The following is a 26,423-nucleotide window of genomic DNA, read 5'->3' on the forward strand; positions in this document are numbered from 1 at the left end:
ATTAGCAAGGACGCATAAAGTACGATCAAGCTGCGTCTCCGGACGCATGGTTTAGTATTCTAGCATGGTGCTGGAAATCCGGCGCATGATTTATTTATTCTTTTGGGATGAGACAGAACTCTAGAGTGAGACTAATTTGGTCCCACATGCGGCAAATTTCTGAATGGTGCAAAAACCAAAAAAACTACAGTGCGTACAGGTTCCCAGTCATTTGAGGGGGGGAGGGGGATCTGCGACTTGAGAGCAGACACACGATCTCTAAACCAATCAAGAGATAGTGAAGAGCGGGGACCCTCCGGCTGATTGGCTGTGCACATGTCTTTGTGCATGTGTGTATATATGGGTGTTTATTGGATTACGGGCCTTTTCGTGTCCTTGATGTAAAATGTAAAGAAAAAATATATTTAAATAGATTTTTTCAATAACCAGCAGTGGGCCTGCCTAATTATAAGTGTTGTCTAAAATTTCATGTTAATATTAGTATATTTTGACATTTTTTGAGCAGTTTTATGGTGGTATTTTACAGTTTTCACCCTGTCCCTATCACAGGGGTTGGATATATGAAGTTCTATCGTTCTACTAAAAAAATGTTAAAGTGCCATAAATTCCTTAAAATATAATAGAATTAATGATTTCTCATCATATATACAAAACATTTTTTACTTTTACTCAAATATGTCTCTCTGTCACACACACATACACACACACACACACACACACACACACGTGCAGGGGGTCTGGTATACGTGCGGGGGGTTAGGTAGACAAAGCTAAGTTTTCTTACAGCAATTAATGGAATTAGTTGCAAAGCCTAACGCCACCGCGATGATGTGGGAACATTTTGGAATCAAGCCAGACAAACGCTGCCATCCCACGAACACCAACAAGCTGATATGTCGAATTTGTGTGAATTCACAACAAAGACAACACAACTTTAAACCTCAAAAGGACAAAATATATTTTAAACACAACCCTCCCACCCCATTTTTTCAGCTGCGAACAAGAAAAACGGTGGGACATTTCCCGTTTTGTGTCAGCTTGAAATTGTGTAACCCTTTGCCCAACAATGCAAATACAAATGTGAATATGGTGCACGTATGCTCAAATTATATACAAAATAACATTACCATTGCAAAGAGTTGTAGCTATTGAAAATGTTAACAAAGCAGTGTTTAAAGAAAGGCTGCAGACTTTTGAAAAGTAGTCCACATCTTGAATCAAACCAGGTTGCTTTGATCTACTTGTGTTGTCATTTAGATAGATACAGTGGGTCGGGAAAGTATTCAGACCCCTTAAATTTATCACTCTGTTATATTGCAGCCGTTTGCTAAAATATTTTTTTCCCCTCAATGTACACACAGCACCCCATATTGAGAGAAAAACAGAATTGTTGAAACTTTTGCACATTTATTAAAACAGAAAAACTGAAATATCACACAGCCATAAGTATTCAGACCCTTTTCTCATATTTAGTAGAAGCACCCTTTTGAGCTAAAACAGTCATAAGTCTTTTTGGGAATGATGCAACAAGTTTTTCACACCTGGATTTGGGGATCCTCTGCCATTCCTCCTTGCAGATCCTCTCCAGTTCTGTCAGGTTGGATGGTGAACGTTGGTGGACAGCCATTTTCAGGTGTCTCCAGAGATGCTCAATTGGGTTTAAGTCAGGGCTCTGGCTGGGCCATTCAAGAACAGTCACGGAGTTGTTCTGAAGCCACTCCATTATTTTAGCTGCGTGCTTAGGGTAGGAAGGGTTCTGGTCGTTCCAAACGTCTTCCATTTAAGGATTATGGAGGCCACTGTGCTCTTAGGAACCTTAAGTGCAGCAGAAGGTTTTTTGTAACCTTTGGCCAGATCTGTGCCTTGCAACAATTCTGTCTCGAAGCTCTTCAGACAGTTCCTTTGACTCCATGATTCTCATTTGCTCTGACATGCACTGTGAGCTGTAAGGACTCCAATGAAGGTGGAGAACCATCTCAAAGATGATTAGAAGAAATGGACAGCACCCGAGTTAAATAGATGAGTGTCACAGCAAAGGGTCTGAATACTTACGGCTGTGTGATATTTCAGTTTTTCTTTTTCAATAAATCTGCAAAAACTTCAACAATTACATTTTTTGCAGTCAATATCGGGTGCTATGTGTACATTAATGAGGAAAAAATATATACACACATACACACGCGTATACCGTACTATCCGGATAACAAGCCGCTACTTTTTTCGTGCGCTCTGAACCCTGCGGCCTATGTAACGATGCGGCTAAAATTTTGATTTTTTTTTCGCTAACGGCTATCAGGGGTCGCAATAAGTGCAAAAACAAGACAGGTCCAACTTGTTTAAACGTACAACAAATACTTGTCCGAACGTAATGCTTAAAACATGACCGCTTCCCATAATGCACTAGGGTTTGGACATGCGCAGATGCCTTCTGCGTGTAGAAGAAGACGATACTACTTTTTGTCACGCTCAACGCAAAACGCAGCACGACACGCACGAACGCAACATTTTTATTTTTTTTCCCCACACCCTCATCATGGAAAGTACAAGAAGAAACGCGTATGATGCAGCTTTTAAGTTAAAAGCCATCGATCTGTCCATCCAGGAGGGAAATCGAGCTGCTGCACGTACCTGCCCACGAGAGAACGCACTTCACGTGTGTTGAGCTGCACCGCTTCCGGACAAAATCTTCCACCAATGGTGATTTTTAAGCGGAGGACTGTGCCAAAAGAAAAAAAACAAAAGGCATAGTTGTTAAACTTAACAAAAAGGGTGGATGACAGAAAGCTTAATAACTGAAAGGCAGACGGAGTGTTACAGTAGGCGTCCGGGAGGATTTTTTCACCGGAAAAAAGCATTGCTTGTTTTGGAGCGTATGAGGACCCATATAATTCTGTGAATACAGCCATCAAGAGATCAAAATCAATTCCAGCTGTGATTCCTGGAGGTACAACAAAGTTTTTGCAGCCACTGGACATCAGTGTGACTCATGCTTTTAAAGCGACACTGAGAGGTGAGTGGGAGGCTTGGATGACCAGGGGCGAGAAATCTTTTCACAAAAACTGGCCGCATGCGAAGATCATCCTTTTCTGAGGTCTGCCAGTGGAACTTAAAAGCGTGGAGCAGCGTGAAATAATCTACGATCACCAATGGATTTCGAAAGGCTGGACTGCTACGTGAGGAGAACAGAACAACTTCAGCGGTAACTGTGTTATTTGTCATGTTATTTGCGTTCTTTTGCACTATTTTATAGAGTTTTGAGATCCACACGATAGTTTTTTGTTTGAATCAGTTTCGCTTTGCTCACGTACGATATGTTTTTTTATTTGTTAAAAATATTTAATTACATGAAAGAAAAATAATACGTTTTAATGAAAATGCTAAAATTGAATGAAAAGAAGCAGAGAATAAATCTCATGCTTACATTTACATTTCACATTTAAAAACCCATTCAGAAACCCTTCCATTAAAGATTTGTCAAGTTTGTCGCTGAGGGCTGTGACGTGCGGCATGCTCGGACACCGCGAGAGACTGCGAGATTTCCCAGATGACATTTTGGCGGCTACGCTGCAAAATCAGATCAGCAACCACGAGACTTCATTTCCTCCTCATCCATTTTTGTTTTTTTCTTATTAGGGATCTGATTATTATTGATTACGTTTTTTTCAAATCCCTGCTGACGCCAAGATACCATTGTGGAGCCACTCGAAGATTTCATCGACGGATATTTCGCTCGCTTCGTCATGCAAGCTAGCGGAGCCCACCATGACGACCACAGCAATCCGCTGAAAAGACGAAAGGCTAACTCGTCCACGAGCACTGAAGATTTACTACCCAGCTCACCCGACGCCCATATTGAAGTCCTCTCCTCCATTGACAAGAAGCTATCACTTCTCGATTTATTACAGCAGGAGATTAAGGAGCTCAAAACCATCTTGGACATGGAATCATCGGGGAAAACAAAAGGCGGCGGTATATGCTACTATAGCAACGAAAAATGGTGTACGGACGTCACGGAGCTCAGCACACACTGCAGCCCGCATTTGGAGTTGCTGTTTTTGAACTGTAAGCCATTCTACTCGCCTCGTAAATTCGCATCATTCATTCTCGCTGGTGTCTACATTCCGCCTCAAGCTAACATGAACGCCACACTGCTAATGCTCGCCGAACAAGTAAACGAAATTGAAAAAAAACACCCGGACTCACCCCTCATTATTCTCGGGGTCTTTAACAAAGCTAAACTCAACCACAAACTCCCTAAATACAAGCAGCACATCGACTGTCCTACCAGGGACAATAACATTTTAGACCACTGCTATACTACGCAAAATAACACATACCGTGCCAAACCTCGTGCAGCCCTGGGCTCGTCTGATCACTGCTTAATTCACTTAATACCGACATACAGGCAAGAACCTAAAAGCGAGGCCTACAGTGAAAACTGAAAAAGTGGACCAATGAAGCAAAGATGGAACTTCAAAGCTGTTTAGACTGCACAGACTGGAGTGTCTGTTCAGCTGGCAGCCTGGATGAATATACAGACACAGTCACATCCTATATCAGTTTCTGTGAAGAGGTGTGTGTACCAACAAAGTCATTTCGCACAATCAACAACAACAAGCCGTGGTTGACTGCCAAACATAAGCAATTTGGCCAAGCTAAGGAGGACGCATATCAAAGCGGGGACAGGGCCCTGTATAATCGAGCTAGAAACCAGCTGACTAAAGAAATTAACATTGCAATGAGGAACTATGCAGCAAAGTTGGAAAAACAGTTTAACGCTAACGACTCTAAGTCAGTCTGGCATGCCTTCCAATCGCTGACCAATTACAAGCGACAACCACCCCAAGCTGAAAACAATAGCACACTAGCCAACGACTTGAATACCTTCTACTGCAGATTTGAAAAGGACACCTGTTCGTGAGCATCATCCCTGAACTCCTTTCCTCCAAACTTCTCCAGCTCAGCGTCTCACCTGCTATCTGCCAGTGGATTTATAGCTTCCTGATGGGCAGGACACAGCAGGTGAGGCTGGGGGAGGCCACCTCATCCACACACAGCATCAGCACTGGGGCACCCCAAGGTTGTGTCCTCTCTCCGCTGCTCTTCTCTCTCTACACGAACGACTGCACCTCAACGCACCCGGCTGTCAAACTCCTGAAGTTTGCAGATGACACCACTGTAATCGGCCTTATCAAAGACGGTGACGAGCCTGCATATCGACAGGAAGTGGAGCGGCTGGAGCTGTGGTGCGGCCGACACAACCTGGAGCTGAACACGCTCAAGACTGTAGAGATGATCGTGGACTTCAGGAGGCATCCTTCGCCACAGCTGCCCCTCACACTGTCCAGCTGCCTTGTGTCAACCGTCGAGACCTTCAAGTTCCTGGGAATTACAGTCTCTCAGGACCTGAAGTGGGCGATCAACATCAACTCCGTCCTCAAAAAGGCCCAGCAGAGGATGTACTTCCTGCGGCTTCTGAGAAAGCACAGCTTGCCACAGGAGCTGCTGAGACAGTTCTACACAGCGGTCATCGAATCAGTCATGTGTTCTTCCATCACAGTCTGGTGTGGTGCTGCGACAAAAAAGGACAAACTCCGACTGCAACGGACAATAAAAACTGCTGAAAAGATTGTCGATGCCAGAACTAAAACAAGAGCGTGCAAAATCCTCTCGGACCCTCCACATCCCGGTCACCGGCTCTTCCAGCACCTCCACTCAGGTAGGCGCTACCGATCAATGACAACCAGAACTAGAACTAGCAGACATTCCAACAGCTTCTTCCTTCTTACAATCAACTTCTTCTTCAGCTAACCTACAATTCCATTGCAACATGTTGCCAATTTAAATTTTTTTGTCTTGAGTTTGTTGTCACATTTCTGTCAGGCCAATTATATATTACTCATGCACTCACTGTCGTAGTCTCGCCACGCTGCACTATTTACATATCTGTTGTTGACCAATACTGGCCACTCATGAGTAGCATCTGCACCACTTGCACACTGACTGAGGAGTATCTGCAACATTTGCACAATCAACATTGTCCCAGATAATCGCACTACTAGTCCCTTTAAACTGCATACATTCCTTGAAGTCTCGGCGCCCTTTGCACAATGATCATTGCACCGGACTATTGCTATATTAGTAATTCAAACTGCTCTAAGTGCTAGAGGACTCTGCATCTTTTAGCACAATTGTCAAAAAATAATAATAATAATTTGTACCGGCATTACCAGATAACTAGCAACACTTTATTGCTCAGTGACTGTTTTTGTCAATGTCTTTATGCCTCAAAAGTATTCTCTGTCAATTGACTGTCTGTTGTCGTACCAGAGCGGCTCCAACTATCGTAGACAAATTCCTTGTGTGTTTTTTGGACATACTTGGCAAATAAAGATGATTATGATTCGGATTCTAATTCTGAGTTCACGCACCAACAAGTCAGAGAGCTAAAGGAAGACAATGCTGAACTTCAGTCAGCCATGAAAGCGATGACAAAGGAGGTAGATGCTCTCACAAAAGAAAACAAAAACAAAAAAGCAAAGAAGCAATACTAGACTTACAGTTAAGAAGCATTCGGGATAACCTCATCTTTTCCGGCATTTCTGAGAGTACACCTAATAATCAAGAGGCTCAAGTAAAAAGACTTTGTGGACAGCACTGCAAATCCCGACTGAGACACTCACTAACATCACCTTCCACCGAGGACACATGCGAGGAGGACCGTGAGCAGGGAGTCATCCCCGTCCAATCATCGTCAAATTTGAACATTTCCAGCAGAAAGTCTTTGTAAAGTCAAAAGGATGGGAGCTGAAGGGTACGCAGTTTGGGATGAATGACCAGTTTCCAAGTGAAATCAACGAGCGACGCAAACTCTTGTACCTTCTAATGAAGAATTACCGGCAACAAGAAAAACGCGCCTCAATAGTTGTGGACAAACTATAATTTGACAGTCAACTGTTCCATGATTCACCCCTTGGCTCTTCTAATAGATGAGTATTATTTTCAAGTATGCTCTAACATTTGGTATATACTGTAGAAAAAAACGTGTAGTAATTTGTTTAGAAAGAAAAAGGGAATTGTGCACATTCTATTGCGCCCTCTACTCACTGACATGGGTCATTTCCCTTGTTTTCTTTTGACTTATGTTTCTCTTTGGTACATCTTTTCCCCTTCTTTATGGTATCCCCCCCCTCCCCCCCCCCCCCCCATTTACCGAATGCTCACTCCACCCCTCTCTGCCCCACTGTACGGATATATATGTGCATGCTACTTGTGCTATTATGTTTAACTCGTGATATATTCCCTTGTCTTCTGTTTCCATGTTTTTTCTATGCTGAACTCATACAACACATTCAATACCTCAATATGTAATATCTCCTAACACAACTTCATATTACCAGCTACACAGTAATTCCATCCAGTAGTTCCATTAGACATCATATTTCTGCGAGTTATTTACCTAGTTAATGTAAACCCCCCCTAATATTGAGGATCTAACTTTTATTCACACATTTTTTTCACATCTGACCAATTGGTCAACTAATTTAACAATTTTTATAGGTGGTGACTTTAATATAGTACTTAATCCAACCATAGACCGCTCAAATTCCCAAAATTCCAAACAATCAGTCTTCCCGAATATTAGATGAATATATGCACAATTTTGGACTCGCCGACATATGGAGAATAAAAATAAATAAATAAAACATACAAAAAGGCAATACACTTTATTTTCTTCAGTTCACCGCTCCTTCTCTATAATTGACTACTTTCTCACAAATAACTCAACTGCTCAAACCAGCACTTCCAAAATACATCCAATAATAATTAACGATCATGCTCCAATTTCCCTCTGCCTCAAACTGGAATCAAACATACCTTCTCCAACCTGGTGCTTTAATACTTCTCGACTGAAAGATCCAGAGTTCGATATATTTGTAGGAATGGGAAGATTTTACTTCATAAAACCCACAAAATCAGGAATTCCAAAAATTTGAAAACTGAAGAAATCTTCATTTACTTCTGATTCTGAAAATCATATCTAAGGCTTTAGCCAACAGACTAGAAAAAAAATTATCCCGTCGTTAATACATTCTGGCCAAACAGGTTTCATTAAAGGACGGAGCTCCACCAACAATGTCAGGCGACTGATAAACCTATTAAGTATGTCTCAGTGTAATAATGTAAAAACTACTGTCTTGTCACGAGATGTATAAAAAGCTTTTGACAAAGTTAACTGGTCTTTTTGATGTACTTCAGAAATTTGGCTTCAGTGACTTATATAGTGTCTTTCTGTCTCCAAGGTGTTCTGTAAATTGACTGTCTGTTGTCATACTAGAGCGGCTCCAACTACCGGAGACAAATTCCTTGTCTGTTTTTGGACATACTTGGCAAATAAAGACGATTCTGATTATACAACTCACCCAAAGCAAGTGTCAGCACAAATGGAGTCACATCACAAAGTTTCACTTTACAAAGAGGAACAAGACAAGGATGTCCTCTCTCACCTCTGCTATTCGCACTATTTATCGAACCATTGGCAATAGCAATACGGTAAAACACTAATATTAAAAGGTATCTGTACTCCTATGTCAGAACACAAAATCAATCTTTACGCAGATTATATCCTTTATTTACAAGAACCCAAGGCATCACTTCAAACAGTTTTTTAACCTCATTAAGAAATGTTTACAATTATCAGAATATGCTATCAATTGGTCAAAATCAATAATACTCCCTATAGCGACGAACTCATGGAATCCTGCGGACAAAATCCAAACTTTCCTATTCTGACTGGGAACATCAAATATCTCGGCATTATCAAACATCAAATATCTCGGCACCTGAATAAATACGAGTAATAATAAAAGTTTCAAGTAAATCTGATGATGCACTTGCTCTTAGTTTGAGCCGGAAAATTAGATGGCTCGGGCGGACGCCATTTAAAAATCTGAAAATGGCCTTTTTAAACATCTAATTTTCAAATAACAATAACAAACATATTTATTTTTTTTACCAAAGAGTCAAGGTTTCGGTCACAAATTTCCAAATGATTTACATTCATTTCTGGGCAAGAAAATTTAGGCAGATTTGCGACATAAAAAGTGGCAGAAAATCCTTACTCTTTATCAAATTCTTACAAACTAGGGCTCATTTTATTCATTTTATTTGTATCACTCCTTTATCTAATGATACACAGGTATGCTGAAAGGTTTAGTAACGTACCTAGTTATTTGAAGGGAAATTCCTCCATGTGAGCCAAGGCTCATTTTAGCTAGCCCGTCAATTGGATTTTCCATTGACTGTTAGCATAATTAAAAGTAATTCACAAGCTACAGAACCAACCATTTAAAAACTTAAAAACATTTCTAAACTGTTTCAGAAGTTTAAGAAAAGCTTGGTTTATCCTGCTAGTCATATTTTTAAAAGGTTGCAGTTTTTAGTAGAGCATTAAGCGTTGTAAACTTCATTGCGTGACAAATGCTGCATTGACGTCACAAATGCTGCAGTGACATGGCTGGCTGACCAGCATAACTGCAACATAAATCAAATTACACTTAAGATGAGGAAGAAAATAAGTGGGTGTGCACAGCAGCAAAATCTAACTCATGCCTAGGATTTCGTGAGAAAAGCTTGTCAAGTGCTTATTACATGTTTGTCTGTGTGTGTTTTTTTCCACAAAAAGGAACAGCAAAAAATGACTGATTATTGATATAACTTCAGCTGACATCTAAAAATCTAAGGATGCAATGAACTTCACCCACATATGGTCTACTTTCCTCTCTTACAAAAGTGTTTTATCTTCTTTTAGGTTCTATAGCCTATAGTCTTCATTCAGTTCATCAAATTACTCCATTTGTTTTTCCTTGTACTGTGACGTTCCCGAACTCAATGTTTATGAACTGCTGGATGTGGAGCTATGTCATCTCGGAACGATGATTAGAGTTTGTCTGTTTTTCAATTTGTTTTATGTTAAACAATAAAAATTCTGAGTTGTCAGTGTAGCTGGCTGACCTGCCTTACACAATTATCCCCTGTCCAGCTTGACACGACCTCCGTGACAGAGGTCAGCTCAGTACACGCATCCATAGAGGTAGTCCAGGACTGGGTAATGCTAACTTTAGGAGGTATGTACAGTATGTATTAAAAAGCAATAAAAATATGTTTTCGAATTTTTTTTTACTATTTGGCGTACTGAAAGCTTTCATTTGGCAGTAGACAATACTTAATTCACATTAGAAACAGCATAAAACAGCAGCGAAATTTCATAAATAATTAAAATTCCTGGTCACTGTTCTGCATAAACAGCGCTGACATAGGATGGAGGCAGGTGAAGTCAACAACAACAACAATCAGGACAAGAACGTGAAGTAGCAGCAATATGCTGCCTCTCTTGGGTTCAGAGTAAAAGGCAAAGGCATCCTATTGGTTTATAACTGTAATGGCTATAATGCAGCTATTTTGCATCACCTGTGTAAAAGAATCACTAGATCATTCACATGACCTCTGGAACTTGTGATAAAACTGGTGGATCATTTCATTTCTGTGCTTGCTTATTTCTACAGATGAGTGTCCAGTGGAACAACAGTCAATGGCGCGTTTTGGAGGGTGAAGAGATGCAGCTTTCCCTGTTTGACTGTGAAAACGGTTGTGGGGTCTAATTTGTCCAACACCTCTTCAAAAAGAGTTGTAACTCTATCAGCAGTTGACCTACTGTACTGCCCTCAGCTGGAACTGCAATCCAAGCCCTTTTGAAAAAGGCCCCACTGAGTAAAATGTCCCAGTGTGATTGTCATTGAGCGAAAGGCATGTGGGTTGTGCAACACCCATGGTGCTTGCCCTTTTTCACAGATCTGGTTTCACCGAGTTATCTACTGACAAGGGCCCACATGGGGTGAAATCTGCTTTAAACTTTCACACTCATTACCAAGCAAAAGGGACTCTTATCATAATTTTTGTGGTGGAATGAAAAAAGGGAATTAGTGGACTGTTTCTATTTCCTCCCTGTTTGGACACAGCCGTATGTGAATGTAACCGAGGCTTTGCATTTACTCGGCAGAGCAACACTGGGAGAGATGTTTGTAGAACATAGTAGTACTGTACATTGTCCAAGCTCATCACTCCGCTAAATCAAGATAGAATGAATTTGCCAGTTGTATTTATTTTGGATGCTACATGCTGAGCATTTAAATTGGAATTTACTTGCTCCTCTGAAAACGTTAAATGATCATTTTAACTGTTTTCACAAATCTATTATGTAAATATTCACTGACTGTTGGCGGAAATTCAAAGAACAAAAAAAACAGCATGGGTGGATATAGTGCTGGGCGTTATATGAGAAGCTTGATTCGATCGACATTTTATTAATGTTCGATCTGGAAAAACGGGATTATCGATTTTCTATACTTTTCACTCTGCAAGACCCGCCAACATAAAGAGGCGAGCGACTAGTGAACCATAAACAGTCACAAAAAAGGGTGCGTCTATCATTTGGAAACAACCGTCGTGTGCAAAACGTGGAAAAAATATGTTACGATGTTATATCCGTGTAAAATCATGCAAAGATGGAGCACATTATCGAGTGCAACAAATGTATCACATTAAAGAGAACCGCAACTCTGCGCTGCTTCTGTAATGTAAACAAAACAACGCAGCAGAGCGCGTAGCGATCATGGTGGCAGTTGAAGCGCTTGTGTTTTTGTGTTCTTGGGGTGGGGGGCTAACAAGATAGTTGTTTGTCGATTATGGATGAGATAGAAAGGGTTCATGGGGTTCCGTTTTTTACGTTAGCTTTAGCAGCTAGTAGCTTACATCATTGCATGTGCGATCACCCAAATAGTTTGAGAGTGGGCCGGCTATCGCTGTCTGAATTAACTGTTCCGGAGAGTTGGGCTGGCACAGTGTGGCCTTCTCAAGAATCCGTCTCTTATTCCTTTTTTAATTCGCTTTATTTACAGATCACTGCATTGTATTCGTTTCACATGACGTCACGTTTCTTCTTCGCGTCTTATTCTTGAGTTTCGTCAGACTGGGCTTGTTTAAGTGCATGTTTTTGGTTTCGGTCAAGAATTTTCATTTCGCTGCATCACTAATATTGAGATCATTATATTTTGAAATACCTTTAGGTTAAAGAAATGTATTTCTTTGTGATGTTTAAAATTGGTAAATAAACCTTCTGCTTAATAATGTAAATACATTTGGTCTGTTCCAGTTTTATACATTTATATGCTTTAATACAATAAATATTGAGTCATATCAAATATTGACAGGGAAAAAATTTGAGATAAAATTTAGTCCATATCGCCCAACACTAGGTGGATAAACTGTAATATCAAGAGAGATCTTTTGAAAACTATTTTTCTCTGAAGGCCTTCAAATGGATGTATCACAAAGAGAAGGAACTGTTCACAGTTCTTCACTAGAATTGTGGCAGTGACGTTCCCTCAGGCTGTGCTACCACGGCAAGTGTGGCAAAGACTAAATGAATGCCTGTGCTCAGTCTGGGAGATTAAGTGGACGTTTTCTGTCTGCCAGAACAGCCCAAAACATTTCTTGACTGACAAATAAAGCCATGTTTCCACCAAGCTGCAATTACCCTCAACAATTGCTTCCTTTCCTTCTTATGTTGGTCCGATTGATAATTGAACAAACTATTTTAATGTGGCTCTGTTTACTGCCCTTGAGACTGTAGCACCATTAACACTTAAAATGCGTCCTTAGAGACTTACTCCTTGGTTCACAGAAGAAACCTGAGCACTTAAAACAATCATGTAGGAAATGTAGCAAATGGCGTGCGATTAGACTTGAGGTCTTCAGTCAGGCATGGGGCAAAAGTTTGCTGTAATACAAGCAAGCGCTCGTTTTAGCAAAAACTAATTCATTCTCTAGAATAATCTAACCTTAAATACGTATTTGATACAGCAGCAATGCTTACTCAACAGAAGCCTACTTCCAACAGCTCCGCCAATTCAGCTAATGATTTCATGTTTTACTCACAACATTAAGATAATGAGGAATGAGATTAAATGTCAGATATCAAAATGTTTTAAATTCCTCTTGATACCCTTTAGAACCACTTTACAAACCATAACTGCCATTTTGAGGTGATATAGCAGTTGTAGAGCTGTTTACTCGATAAATATAAATCATATTGTGTCGTCTGCGTTTTGAATCTAGCGCCTATCATTGGCTATTTTTAGCTGTAAGTGCAAGTATTTAACACGTCACCATTTTTCCTCACTTAATATATTTTCAAAGGTGCTATTGACCTGACAATTTCACCAGATGTTGCAAACAACCCAAGGAATCCATACATACAAAAAGTAGAACAAATGAGTTCAGAAATGAAGTTGTGTCTAAAAATGTGACATGGTTGTCTTAGCTCAAAAGGGTGCGTCTACTAAATACTGAGCAAAGGGTCTGACTTATAGCTTTGTGATATTTCAGTTTTTCTTTTTTAATAAATCTGCAAAAATGTCAACAATTCTGCTTTTTTCTTTTGTGCTGTGTGTACATTAATGACGAAAGAAATTTACTTAAATGATTTTAGCAATTGGCTGCAATATAACAGAGTGAAAAATTTAAGGGGGTCTGTAACGATTTTGCATCGAAAATGACGGTTTTCAAATACACGAACCTGTGTCCTCTTTGAAATTGCAGAACTGCGACTGTCTTCCTCCAGAGAGCCACGTGCTCACAGTGCTTCCAAACTGACTATAATCAATATTATTATTATTTATTTAAGTTAATTTCATAAACCTCAGCCTCGATTGAAGATACAAGTCCTAGGTAACTAAGCTACCCCCTACTTGCCATGGCTAAAGAAAGAAGTACTATCAGAATCCCTACTGGATGACATCAACACAGCACTGCTCAGCATCCTGACCAAAAACATCACCGAGACCAATCGGATAATATATGCAGCGGTATCAGTTTCCCTGGAGATCCTTGGTTACAAGATAAACAACTGGAAGGAGCAAGGCCAACCTCCATGGAAGAGAAGGCTCGAGGCAAAAATAAGGGCGACCCTGAGAGAAGTTAGCTTCACGATCAAAGCAAAGGTATGAAACTTAAGAAAGAACTGCAGAAGAACTACAAAAGAAATACAAGATGTCCACAGCGTAGGCACTTGAGACTGCCAAGCAAAGACTTACAGCCTTAGCTACCCGCCTGAAAAGGTACACAATGTAGAGGCCAGGAGAATAAACCTGATGCTCTCCAACAACCAAGTTAAGGTACACACTCAGTGGCAAGGTAGCAAGACTGAAACAGACCCGCCACCCACGCCCAATGGCTGGCCAAAATATGTCCTATGTCACATTTTTCAAGCAATAAAACATCTGAAAATTAAAATTTGCACATAACCTTCTTGTATATATGGGGTAAAAAAGTAAAAATATGGCAGTTGTGTATAAACACTGAAAAGGTCAAGGTTTTTCGTATATGGTCAACAAACATGTTAATAATGAACAAAAGTGCATGTAAACTTAAATTATACATTTCCTCTTCCAGATTGTAATTAAAAAAATACACAGTAACAACTTCGTTGCTTATATGGATTACGAACGTTAAAACTTGATGACAGCTGTATTGAAAAAGTAAAATGCATGTATACTTAAACAATATTTCTTTACTTATTAGAGTTACTATTATTAGTTGAAGGGTATTTAAGTAATACTTAATTAAGAAGCATGTTTGCAGCATTGTGAGACAAGCCAGTATTGGTACTTTCTTCATCGAACCTATTTCATTTATTACATCTGTCAACGAGGCCGCTTTATTGCTCCATCCCTGTGTGGCTTTTGTGTAGGTCGCTCCAGTGTGCAGAATATTTTCGACACAAATTTTCACTCATTGGAAATTAAATGAGACATGATAGTTATGTACGTAGGGGTCAGTTGCTCTTTCTGTTGACTTCAATGACTCCAAAACAGCTCGCTTAACTACATGTACAGTTCCAGAACGGTGACTTCTGGCATGTTTTCGTGTTGGAATTGCGTATTGTGGTTGGCGTGTCTTTTTCCATTTATGTGTTCCGCATTTACAGGGGAATCCAAAATAACCCCAAATGTCAGATTTAAAAGTAGAAGTTGCTCGCTTCCCACTGCTACAACTGCTGCTGCTGCCGCCGCCGCTGTTTGCTTGAGAAGTTATTGTGTTTGGCTTCCACCCATACATACAGTACAGTAGCCAGGAGGTGAATCGATATTGAATCGCGGGAAGAAAAAGTGCAATGCATTGCTGAATCAATATATTTACCCACCCTCAGTTATTAGTTAGTTACCCCTAGAACCTTAAAACCGAATCTCAAGTGGAACAGGAGCCAATGCAATATGATCGAACTTTCTCGTCTTTGTCAAAAGTCTTCCTGCAGCTTTTTGTACTAACTGCAGGCTTAATACTAGACATGGAAAGACCAGAGAGCAGCATGTTACAATAGTCGAGGCGAGACATAATAAATGCATTGACTATGATCTTTGTGTCACATGCGGATAGGATGGGCCATATCTTAGCGATATGGCGAAGATGAGATATGTCAAAACTGTTTTTACAGTAACTTGAACAATAGTTGAGCAAACTTTTATCCTTCACTTCTGAGTTCAAAACTAGTTATCCATCAAGTAATTGTTTATATGTAATAATATGATAAGATGATTAAAGACTGATATAGTTTCACAGTCATGACAGCCCTCGGAGGGAAACCACTAGAATGTGACCCGTGACGAAAACGAGGTTGACCCTCCTGTTCTAGAGCATTCTCTATTCGGACTCTGGTACTCTGGAATGTCCAACATGTGGTAATTAGAGCTCAGTAGAAATTTGTAAATCTCGACTTCAGACTTACTTTAACACTCTTGCATTTAGTCAAACCACATGTTGGCCTGTTTTACTGCTGCTTCTCTCTCCTCCCCCCTCCTTTCCTGCTTGGAGAGGGGGCTAGGTGGTGATGATTAAATCTGGGGGTGGATTACTTCTCCTGGGGTGTTGCTATGGGCGATTCTGCATCAAACAACCACGTCAGGTCCTGAGGAAATTCATACTATGAATGAAATGTTGGTCACTCCCCACCCATTGCAGCCTGGAAGGGGGGGTCCCTCCATCTGTGAGTCTGCGTCTCTTCCGCGTATCATGACATCTAGACATTCCTATGTAGTGCCCCAAGTGGGTGGACCGAGACACCACAGTGTGTATGTTTTTTTTTAGAAGCCTTTCTAGCGCACTAGCTTAGCTTAGCTTGCTAGCTGCTAACATAGACACGTTTGACAAATACATCGTGAATATGGTATTAATTTTTTCCTGGAAGTAGGAGAGGAAGGAGTTGCATTTTTTAATGGTGAAGGAGTTGGTGTGGTCGCTGGGTTTGAGTTGTTTATTTATTATGGAGAAGAGACCTTGGAGTTATTGGAGCCAGACGGAATGGCGTGGGAGTAGAAGGTGGACAGGAAGCATATGATATTTAAGATTATTTTGCAATTTGGAGGGATTACTTTAAAGGTAGGTAGGTAGACGGACAGACAGACATATACAGACAGACAGAGACAGATAGACAGATAGATAGGCTAGCTTCATAAAGTGATTAAAACCTTTGCATAGGACTGTGTTGTAACGAGTGAAATAGAAACGAGAGACAAATTAAGTAGGTGTTTGCAGTTAGCAGTATAGGAGTCCCAAGCCCACCACACACGGCATGCAAACGCCCTTGTAATTTTGAGACGATGACAGGTAATGTCACCCGGGAAATAACTTAATTCCTGTGACAAATGTAGATGCTAATAATGTGGTGTGTATATTAAAAAATAAATTAAAAAATAAAAAGCTGTGGGTGAATTGTAGCGGGAGAAGGCTTACCGGTACTGTAAAAGGTGCGTGCGGGCTAGCTACCTAGCTCACCAGCAGTCCAGATGAGTTGACAGCTCACACTTGGTAAATGTTATTTAAAAAGTACTCCAGTGAACCCTTGCCGTGCTATTTTTGTATTTCCTGTATCCACTATTCTGCTGAAACGATGCAAATTTCCCCATCTTATTTTAACAGGGCTCGAGACTGCAACCAAATTGGTCGCATATGCAACCTTTTTTTCAGCTTGTGCGATTAAAAAAAAAAAGTGTCTTGTTGCACTTGCAGGAGTACGTTTTAATGGTTGAAAGTTGCCTTTCTCACTGCAGTCTCTCCTCCTGTACACTCTCAAGGAGACAGAGTGAGAGAGAGAGCGTGAGAGAAAGAGAGAGAGCACCGTCTCAATTGTTGTTAAGATTTCAATTTGAGTTAAAAGCGACCAGCTGCAATATGATTGGCTGTCTCCTGCAAATCAATTAACTGCTTCTTACACATACTATTACCCACCGCATTGTCTCGGACAACCGCCCCGCATTTGCGCGTCACAGACAGGCCAGTACGCCATTGTGTCTGGCCAGTGGCCACCACGTAACTGATTAATGCTGGCCCGGCCGCTACTTACTCATTTTAAATGACGTGTGAGCTGTCAACGCATCTGGCCTGCTGATGAGAAAGGCTAGCTAACCCGCACAGACCTTTGTAACGTCCGGTAAGCCGATGAACTGCTTCCAACACAAGTCACCCACAGCTTTTCTTTTTACACACATGATCAATGCTGCTACATTTGTTGTTGTTTCCCTGAGTGACGTCACATATGATTGTCTCAAAATTACGAGGATGTGTGTGCATGTGTATGTGTGTTGGGGCTAACTGCAAAGATTGCCTGCTTAATTTGTCTCTCGTTTTCATTTCACTCGTTATAACGTACAAAGGTTAGCTAGCAAATCTATCTATCTATCTATCTATCTATATTAAGTAACCCTCCCAACCCTGTTTATAACATGTCGAAAGTTAAAAAGCCCAGAGTCCTTTAAAGAGGATTATATAGAAAACAAACTATCATTAAAATAAAGTCAATATAGGTACAAGGTGGCCACCACTGGCCAGACACAACAGCGTACTCGCCTGTCTGTGACGTGTATATGTGGTGCGCATTTATGCGACGGTGGCTGTTGTAGCGTGTCCTTGCTGAAAGAAGCAGTTATATTGCAGTCAATCATATTGCAGCTGGTCTCTCTCGCTCTCTCTCTCTCTCTCTCTCTCTCTCTCTCTCTCTCTCTCCCCCCTCCTCCCCGCCCTCTCTTTCGCTCCCTTCCCTCTCCGTGAGAGCATGCAGGAGCATGCAGAAAGAGATCCATTAAACCATGAAAACATGCCCTCACGCAAGTGCGACAAGATGAAATTTTTAATCGCACAAGCTGAAAAACAGGTCGCAATTTCAAACCCGGGATATTGTGTTTTACAGTATTTTCTCTCTAGATTATTGTTATTAATTTCCCTGCTATTTTGCTGTTCAAAAATGGTTACAATCCGCTATAACGTGGTTCCAGCGAGACCTTTATGACAAGCGTACTGTATCATCCAATCAAATATTTTGGTTTTTCACTTCATGCTACAATAGCTTAGCAATTAGCATGGTGTCCCCATCTTTCTCCTGTTATTCACTCCTCGTCCTCCCTTTGCGATAAACTACACTTTTGACAAATATCGTTATTTGCCGGAATGCATTCATGAATTAATATTTCAGCAAAAAGTTAAATATAGCATTGTTAAAATAGTTATTGGGACTGTTTTATCACGTCAAATGGTTTACATGTTTATATGGTTTTAACTTAACTCTGTTTTAAGCTTGTAGCCTTTTATTTTGAAGGGTACGCACCGGAACTCAGCATTTTGGCACAAAGAGTAACTTCACACAAAACCGGTAAATTTTGAAAACGAAAGGTAACTGAGATGGCAAGAAAAAGAGTAATGAATGGAACCAAATGCTATAAAAAGTTGATTCCTTTACCTTACCCACCGAAGAGGCACAAGGTTCGTGTTTATGTGAATTTTGTCCCAATTCATTGTGATGTAAAGTTGCTAGTTTTACCTTTGGTGAAGTTTTAGCTCAATCTTAAGCTTTGTTTTCTTTTTCTGTCATCGGCTCTTACATTGGTTTGAAGACTAAAATAAATGCTAAACACCATCATTGCAAAAGTGCAACCCACTGTTTAACTTGTTCAGAATCAGAATCATCTTTATTTGGCAAGTATGTCCAAAAAACACACAAGGAATTTGTCTCCGGTAGTTGGAGCCGCTCTAGTACGACAACAGACAGTCAATTGACAGAGAACACTTTTGAGACATAAAGACATTGACAAAAAACAGTCACTGAGCAATAAAAGGTTAATAGTTATCTGGTAATGCCGGTACATTTTGTGAATTTTTTTTTCTGACAATTGTGCAAAAGATGCAGAGTCCTCTAGCACTTAGCACAGTTCGATTGACTAATATTGCAATAGTCCAATGCAATGACCATTGTGCAAAGATACTACTCTGGCATGAGTGGCCAGTATTGGTCAACAACAGATATGCAAATAGTGCAGCGTGGCAAGACAACTACAATGAGTGGACGAGTAATATATAATTGGCCCCACAGAAATGTGACAACGAAGTCAAAAAATTGACAGCATGTTGTAATGGAATTGTAGGTTAGGTGTTTAAGAAGTTGATCGCAAGAGGGAAGAAGCTGTTGGAATGTCTGCTAGTTCTAGTTTGCATTGATCGGTAGCGCCTACCTGAGGGAAGGAGCTGGAAGAGCTGGTGACAGGGATGTGGAGGGTCTGAAAGGATTTTGCACGCTATTGTCTTAGTTCTGGCAGCGTGCAAGTCCTCAAGGGTCGGTAGGGGGGTACAGACAATCCTTTCAGTAGTTTTGATTGTCCGTTGCAGTCGGAGTTTGGCCTTTTTTATAGCAGCACCAAACCAGACTGTGATGGAAGAACACAGGACTGATTCGATGACCCCTGTGTAGAACTGCCTCAGCAGTTCCCGTGGCAGGCCGTGCTTTCTCAGAAGCCGCAGGAAGTACATCCTCTTCTGGGCCTTTTTGAGGACAGAGTTGATGTTGGTCGCCCACTTCAGGTCCTGAGAGACTGTAATTCGCAGGAACTTGTAGGTCTCGACGGTTGACACAAGGCAGCTGGACAACGTGAAGTGCAGCTGTGGCGAAGGATGCCTCCTGAAGTCCACAATCATATCTACAGTCTTGAGCGTGTTCAGCTCCAGGTTGTGTCGGCCGCACCATAGCTCCAGCCGCTCCACTTCCTGTCGATATGAAGACTCGTCACTGTCCTTGATGAGGCTGATGACAGTGGTGTCATCTGCAACCTTGAGGAGTTTGACAGCCGGGTGCGCTGAGGTGCAGTTGTTTGTGTAGAGGGAGAAGAGCAGCGGAGAGAGGACACAACCTTGGGGCGCCCCAGTGCTGATGCTGCGTGTGGATGAGGTGGTCTCTCCCAGCCTCACCTGCTGTGCCCTGCCCGTCAGGAAGCTGTAAATCCACTGGCAGATGGCAGGTGAGACGCTGAGCTGGAGAAGCTCGGATCAAAGGGGTTCAGAGATGATGGTGTTGAATGCTGAGCTGAAGTCCACGTACAGGATCCTCGCATAGGTCCCTGCACTGTCGAGGTGTTCAAGGATGAAGTGCAGTCCCATGTTGACTGCATCATCCACAGACCTGTTCTCTGGGTTGGCAAACTGCAGGGGGTCCAGAAAAATGTCAAAGACATTGACATTTTTGTCAATGTCTTTATGTCTCCAAAGTGTTCTGTAAATTGAAATTCTGTTGTACTAGAGCGGCTCCAACTACCGGAGACAAATTCCTTGTGTGTTTTGTACATATAAAGATGATTCTGATTCTGATTCAAATCTGCAGTAGAAGGTATTCAAGTCGTTGGCTAGTGTGCTATTGTTCTCAGCTTGGGGGGATCGTTGATTGTAATTAGTCAGCGATTGGAATGCATGCCAGACTGACTTAGAGTCGTTCGCGCTAAACTGTTTTTCCAACTTTGCTGCATAGTTCCTCTTTGCAATGTTAATTTCTTTAGTCAGCAGGTTTCTAGTGCGATTATACACAGCCCTGTCCCCGCTTTGATATGCATCCTCCTTAGCTTGGCGAAGTTGCTTAAGTTTGGCAGTGACCCACGGCTTGTTGTTGTTGAAAGTGCGAAATGACTTTGTTGGTACACACACATCTTCACAGAAACTGATATTGGATGTGACAGTGTCCGTATATTCATCCAGGCTGCCAGCTGAATTTTCAAAGACACTCCAGTCTGTGCAGTCTAAATAGCTTTGAAGTTCCATTTTTGCTTCCTTGGTCCACTTTTTCACTGTTTTCGCTGTAGGCTTCGCACATTTAAGTTCTTGCCTGTCAGTCAGTATTAAGTGAATTAAGCAGTGATCAGACGAGCCCAGCTGCACGAGGTATAGCACGGTATGCGTTTTTTAGCGTAGTATACTAGTGGTCTAAAATGTTAAGTTTCCCTGGTAGGACAGTCGATGTGCTCCTTTTATTTAGGGAGTTTGTGGTTGACTTTAGCATTGTTAAAGTCCCCGAGAATAATGAGGGGTGAGTCCGGGTGTTTTTTTATTTTTATTTTTTATTTCGTTGACGTTAGCAGTGCGGCGTTAGTGTTAGCATGTGACGGGATGTACGCTCCAGCGAGGATGAATGATACGAACTCATGCGGCGAGTAGAATGGCTTACAGTTAAAAAACAGTGACTCCAAATGCGGGCTGCAGTGTGTGCTGAGCTCCGTGACGTCCGTACACAATTTTTCATTGATATAGAAGCATATCCCACCGCCTTTTGTTTTCCCCGATAACTCCGTGATGCGGTCTGCTCGGTGAAGATGAAATCCCAGAAGCATGACGGCGCCGTCGGGTACAGCCTCACAAAGCCAAGTCTCTGTAAAGCACATGGCGGCGGAACGTCCGAAGTCTTTACTGGTCTCTATCAGAAGATGAAGCTCGTCCATTTTGTTGGGTAGGGAGCGTACGTACGCGAGGTGGATTGACGGGAACGCCAATCTGTATCGTCTCTTGCGGAGGTTCACCTGGATGCCGGCTCGCTACCCTCTGTGGATTCGCCTCCGCCTCCATGCGCCCAAAACCGCCGACGCCGCTCCGGTGAGTAACTCGGGTGAAAAAACTGAGCGGATTTGCGAAAGTTGGTGAAAGAAAGTCCGGAGTAGCCTCCTTGATGGTTAGCAAGTCTCCCCTTGTGTAAGTGAGTCGTGTAATGTCTCCAAAGACGAACGAAAAACACAAAAACAATACTAGAGAGTGCGTAACCGAGGCGACCACACTGGTAGGCGCAATCTTGGTATAGCTGCCTCATTGTTGGCATAGACATATTTTCTTGTTTCACACTCACCCAATTGACTTCACTGAAGTTCTGCACGGTGGACTGAGGCTTGGAGCGGGAGGGAGCACGTCAGACTTCTACACATCATGAAAGCCTCCTTTGCACAATATGATTTTATTCCAAGTGTTGCACTGAGGCGACTGGTCATTTAATTTAACAAATTTAAGACAGTTTTGTTCGCCGCCGCCATAGGGCACAAGCACGTCTTAGTGTGCATTCATCTTTGCCACAATCTTCTTCGGGATCGGCAGACTGTCGGCATCGAAACTGGGAACCGACATTTTAAAATTTGAACGATTCCGGGAGAACTGGAACTAACGTTCCCATCGGTTCTCGATTCCCAACCCTACCCATCAGTCGCATGTTCCAATACTTTTGCTCACTTGAAAAGTGGGTGGCTTCAAACTAAAGGTGCTCTGTCCCGATCTGTTTAACACATCTAGATGTAAATACCATGAAATAAAAGCTTGAATTATTAACTTTTGTCTCATTCATCTTTTGATCTGAAACCCAAATGTCTTCAGTATACGACAAAAACAAACAAATTGATCTTGCCGTTCCAATCCTTTTGGAGAGGACTGTCTGTCACTTATTTCAGTGTTTTGCGACTTTATGACACAATAGCTTAGCAGTTAGCATCATGCTTTTCCACCTTTTCCTACCCACTCCTTGCCCTACCTTTGTGAGAATGTAAATGAAATGTGTAAGAAGCATTGTAAGAAGTGTAGTTTATTCACTACCATGGAGGCGATGATTAGCTCCATCCATCCATCCATTTTCTGAGCCGCTTATCCTCAGAAGGGTCGCGGGAGTGCTGAAGCCTATCCCAGCCATTTTCGGGCAGGAGGCGGGGTACACCCTGAACTAGTTGCCAGCCAATCGCAGGGCACATATAAACAAACAACCATTCGCACTCACATTCACCAAACCCTATGATATACATTCAAATAATAAATATTGACACCAGAATTTATTAACGATTACGCTTTTTAAAGTAATGATTATGTTGTACAATTTAACAGTATGTATAATTATTTTTTTAGTATTACATAACATGCTACAATAACTGTCCTGCGGTATTGTTCTTGACATAATTTACAAAAAAATGCAAATTCAGACAAATTGTTCTGGAAGTGAATTTCTATAGGTTGGCAGCTCAAGAGTCATAACTATACATTATTAATTTGACTAATAATTGGCATAATTTCTTCCGTCGTTTCGGCTTTCAGTTTTCGGACTTGGGTTTGTCACTTTCAGTTTTTAGTTTCTGTCAAGAATTTTCATTTCACTGCATCACTAATTTTGAGATCATTGTATTTTGAAATACCTTTAGGCAAAAGCAATTTATTTATTTTTGATGTTTACAATTGTAAAATAAACCTGCTTAATAAACAAATAATTTTGGTCTGGTTTTGTTTTATACATCTATAAACTTCAATACAATAAATCGACATTACGGGGAAAAGAAATGTGATATAAAATTTAAGTGTGATATCGCCCAGCACTAATTACATTTCATGGTTATGCTACCAATGGTTGCGAACTAATCACAGGCTGTCGTGCTGCACGGAGATCATTATTAAGCAGCACAAAGACTGTGAGAAAGAACACAGCTTTGAAATAATATTCATAGTCATCCACTTACCCTGCTGGAATCTGACATATTTGATTTGTTGCAGGCTGGTGTGCTTAGTGAGTGTCAGAGACTCTGAGGCATATCAGCTGGTAAATAAGACTCTACAGCACTGCTTCATTACTCACTTCTACTGACATGTTACTTTTACTCACGCTTAGTTCAACAAAGAAAAAAGATATTCCACACTGTAGCAAACTGAACTTCGGAATTCATAAATGGTCTGGCACAGCATACTGATGGTGGGGTGAGGATAAATTATGAATAACATTTTCAGTCGAGGTCATTGTAGAACTGGGACACAATCTAATTCTGTTACAAGACAATATGGTTACAATATGAATCTGCCTTATACAGTGCAAAGTATTCAGTGTCATTTGGTTATGTTACTGCTTCATTCCAAAATGGAATAAATTCATCTATCCATCCATCCATTTTCTACCGCTTATCCAAGGTCGGGTCACGGGGGCAGTAGCTTTAGCAGGGATGCCCAGACTTCCCTCTCCCCAGCCACTTCATCCATCTCTTGTGGGGGGAATCCCGAGGCGTTCCCAGGCCAGCCGAAGGATGGATGTAGTCTCCCCGGCTTGTCCTGGGGTCTCCTCCCGGTGGGACATGCCCGGAAATCCTCACCAGGGAGGCGTCCGGGAGGCATCCGAATCAGATGCCCCAGCTGTTTTTTGTCAATGTCCTGTTCCACGGCCAGGACGAAAGCCACACTGCTCCTCTTGAATCTGAGATTCAACTTCCCGACGGACCCGCATCTCCAGCACCCCTGAATAGACCTTACCCGGGAGGCTGAGGAGTGTGAGCCCCCTGTAGTTGGAACACACACTCCGGTCCCCTTTCTTAAAAAGGGGGACCACCACTCCAGTCTGCCAATCCAGAGGCACTGTCCCCGATGTCCACGTGATGTTGCAGAGGCGTGTCAACCAGGACAGCCCTACAACATCCAGAGTCTTAAGGAATCTCATCCACCACCAGGGCCTTGCCACCGAGGAGTTTTTTAACCACCTCTGTAACCTCAAACCCAGAGATAGGAGAGCCCGCCTCAGAGAATCCAGACACTGCTCCCTCATCGGAAGGTGTGTCCGTGGAATTGAGGAGGTCTTCGAAGTTTTCTCCCCACCGGCTCACAAGGTCCCGAGTCGAGGTCAGCAGCGCCCCATCCCCACTATACACAGTGTTGATGGTGCACTGCTTCCCCCTCCTGAGACGCCGGATGGTGGACCAGAATTTCCTCGAAGCCGTCCGGAAGTCTTTCTCCATGGCCTCACCGAACTCCTCCCATGCCCAGGTTTTTTTGCTTCAGCGACCACCAAAGCTGCATTCCGCTTGGCCAGCTGGTACCCATCAGCTGCCTCAGGAGTCCCACAGGATAAAAAGGCCTGATAGGACTTCTTCTTCAGCTTGACGGCATCCCTCACCGTTGGTGTCCACCAACGGGTTCGGGGATTTCCGCCACGACAGGCACCAACCACCTTACGGCCACAGCTCCGGTCGGCCGCCTCAGGAATGGAGGCGCGGAACATGGTCCACTCGAACTTGATGTCCCCCGCTTCACCCGGAACACGAGCAAAGTTCTGTCGGAGGTGGGAGTTGAAACTCCTTCTGACAGGGTATTCCGCCAGACGTTCCCAGCAGACCCTCACAATACGTTTTGGGCCTGCCACGCGGCATCTTCCCCCACCATCGGAGCCAACTCACCACCAGGTGGTGATCAGATGACAGCTCCGCCCGAGTGTCCAAGACATGCGGCCGCAAGTCCGATGACACGACCGTTGACCACAAAGTGGCCAACGGACAGGCGCAGAGCCGAGGAGCAATAAGTATACCCACACCTGCTCGGCACCTCTCACCGTGGGCAACTCCAGAGTGGAATAGAGTCCAACCCCTCTCGAGAGGACTGGCACCAGAGCCCAAGCTGTGCGTGGAGGCGAGTCCGACTATATCTAGTCAGAACTTCTCGACCTCACACGCCAGCTCAGGCTCCTTCCCTGCCAGAGAGGTGACATTCCACGCCCCGAGAGCCAGCTTCTGTAGCCGGGGATCGGATCATCAAGGTCCCCGCCTTCGGCCACCACCCAGCTCACACTGCACCTGACCCCTATGGCCCCTCCCACAGGTGGTGGGAAGGGGGCCCACGTTGCCCCATGGGTACAGGCCCGGCCACTAGCCGCTCGCCTTCGAGCCCCATCTCCACGCCTGGCTCCAGAGGGGGCCCCGGTGACCCGCGTCCGGGCAACTGAAACTTGAGTCCATTTTTTGTCGTCATCGTAAGGGGTCTTTGAGACGTGCTTTGTCTGGTCCCTCACCTAGGACCTGTTTGGCATGGGTGACCCTGCCAGGGGGATAAAGCCCCAGACAACTTAGCTCCTAGGATCATTGGGACACACAAACCCCTCCACCACGATAAGGTGACGGCTCAAGGAGGGGGAATAAATTATTTTTTTCCTCAAAATTCTACACACAACACCACAAAATGACAACGTGAAAATAAGTGTTGGGTCAATTTTTTACATTTAAAAAAAAAACAACTAA

General features: G+C 42.5%; 1 protein-coding gene across 8 annotated transcripts in view; it reads right to left on the minus strand.

Annotated features, from left to right (window-relative positions):
- Window positions 1-26,423, minus strand: part of LOC133399151 (zinc finger protein 609-like) — a 147,164-nt gene that overhangs the window by 100,386 nt on the left and 20,355 nt on the right. For 2 of the 8 annotated variants that reach the window (XM_061670392.1, XM_061670393.1), the window contains exon 2: window positions 2,629-2,716. The exons of 5 other annotated variants lie outside the window; for them this stretch is intronic. The gene's annotated coding sequence lies outside the window, so the exon portion shown is untranslated. Of the gene's footprint in view, window positions 1-2,628; window positions 2,962-26,423 lie in introns of those variants that run through there. One more of the 8 variants, XM_061670395.1, reaches the window with a different exon arrangement.

Source organism: Phycodurus eques, chromosome 2 (genome assembly GCF_024500275.1).
Source record: "Phycodurus eques isolate BA_2022a chromosome 2, UOR_Pequ_1.1, whole genome shotgun sequence".
NCBI lineage: Eukaryota > Metazoa > Chordata > Actinopteri > Syngnathiformes > Syngnathidae > Phycodurus > Phycodurus eques.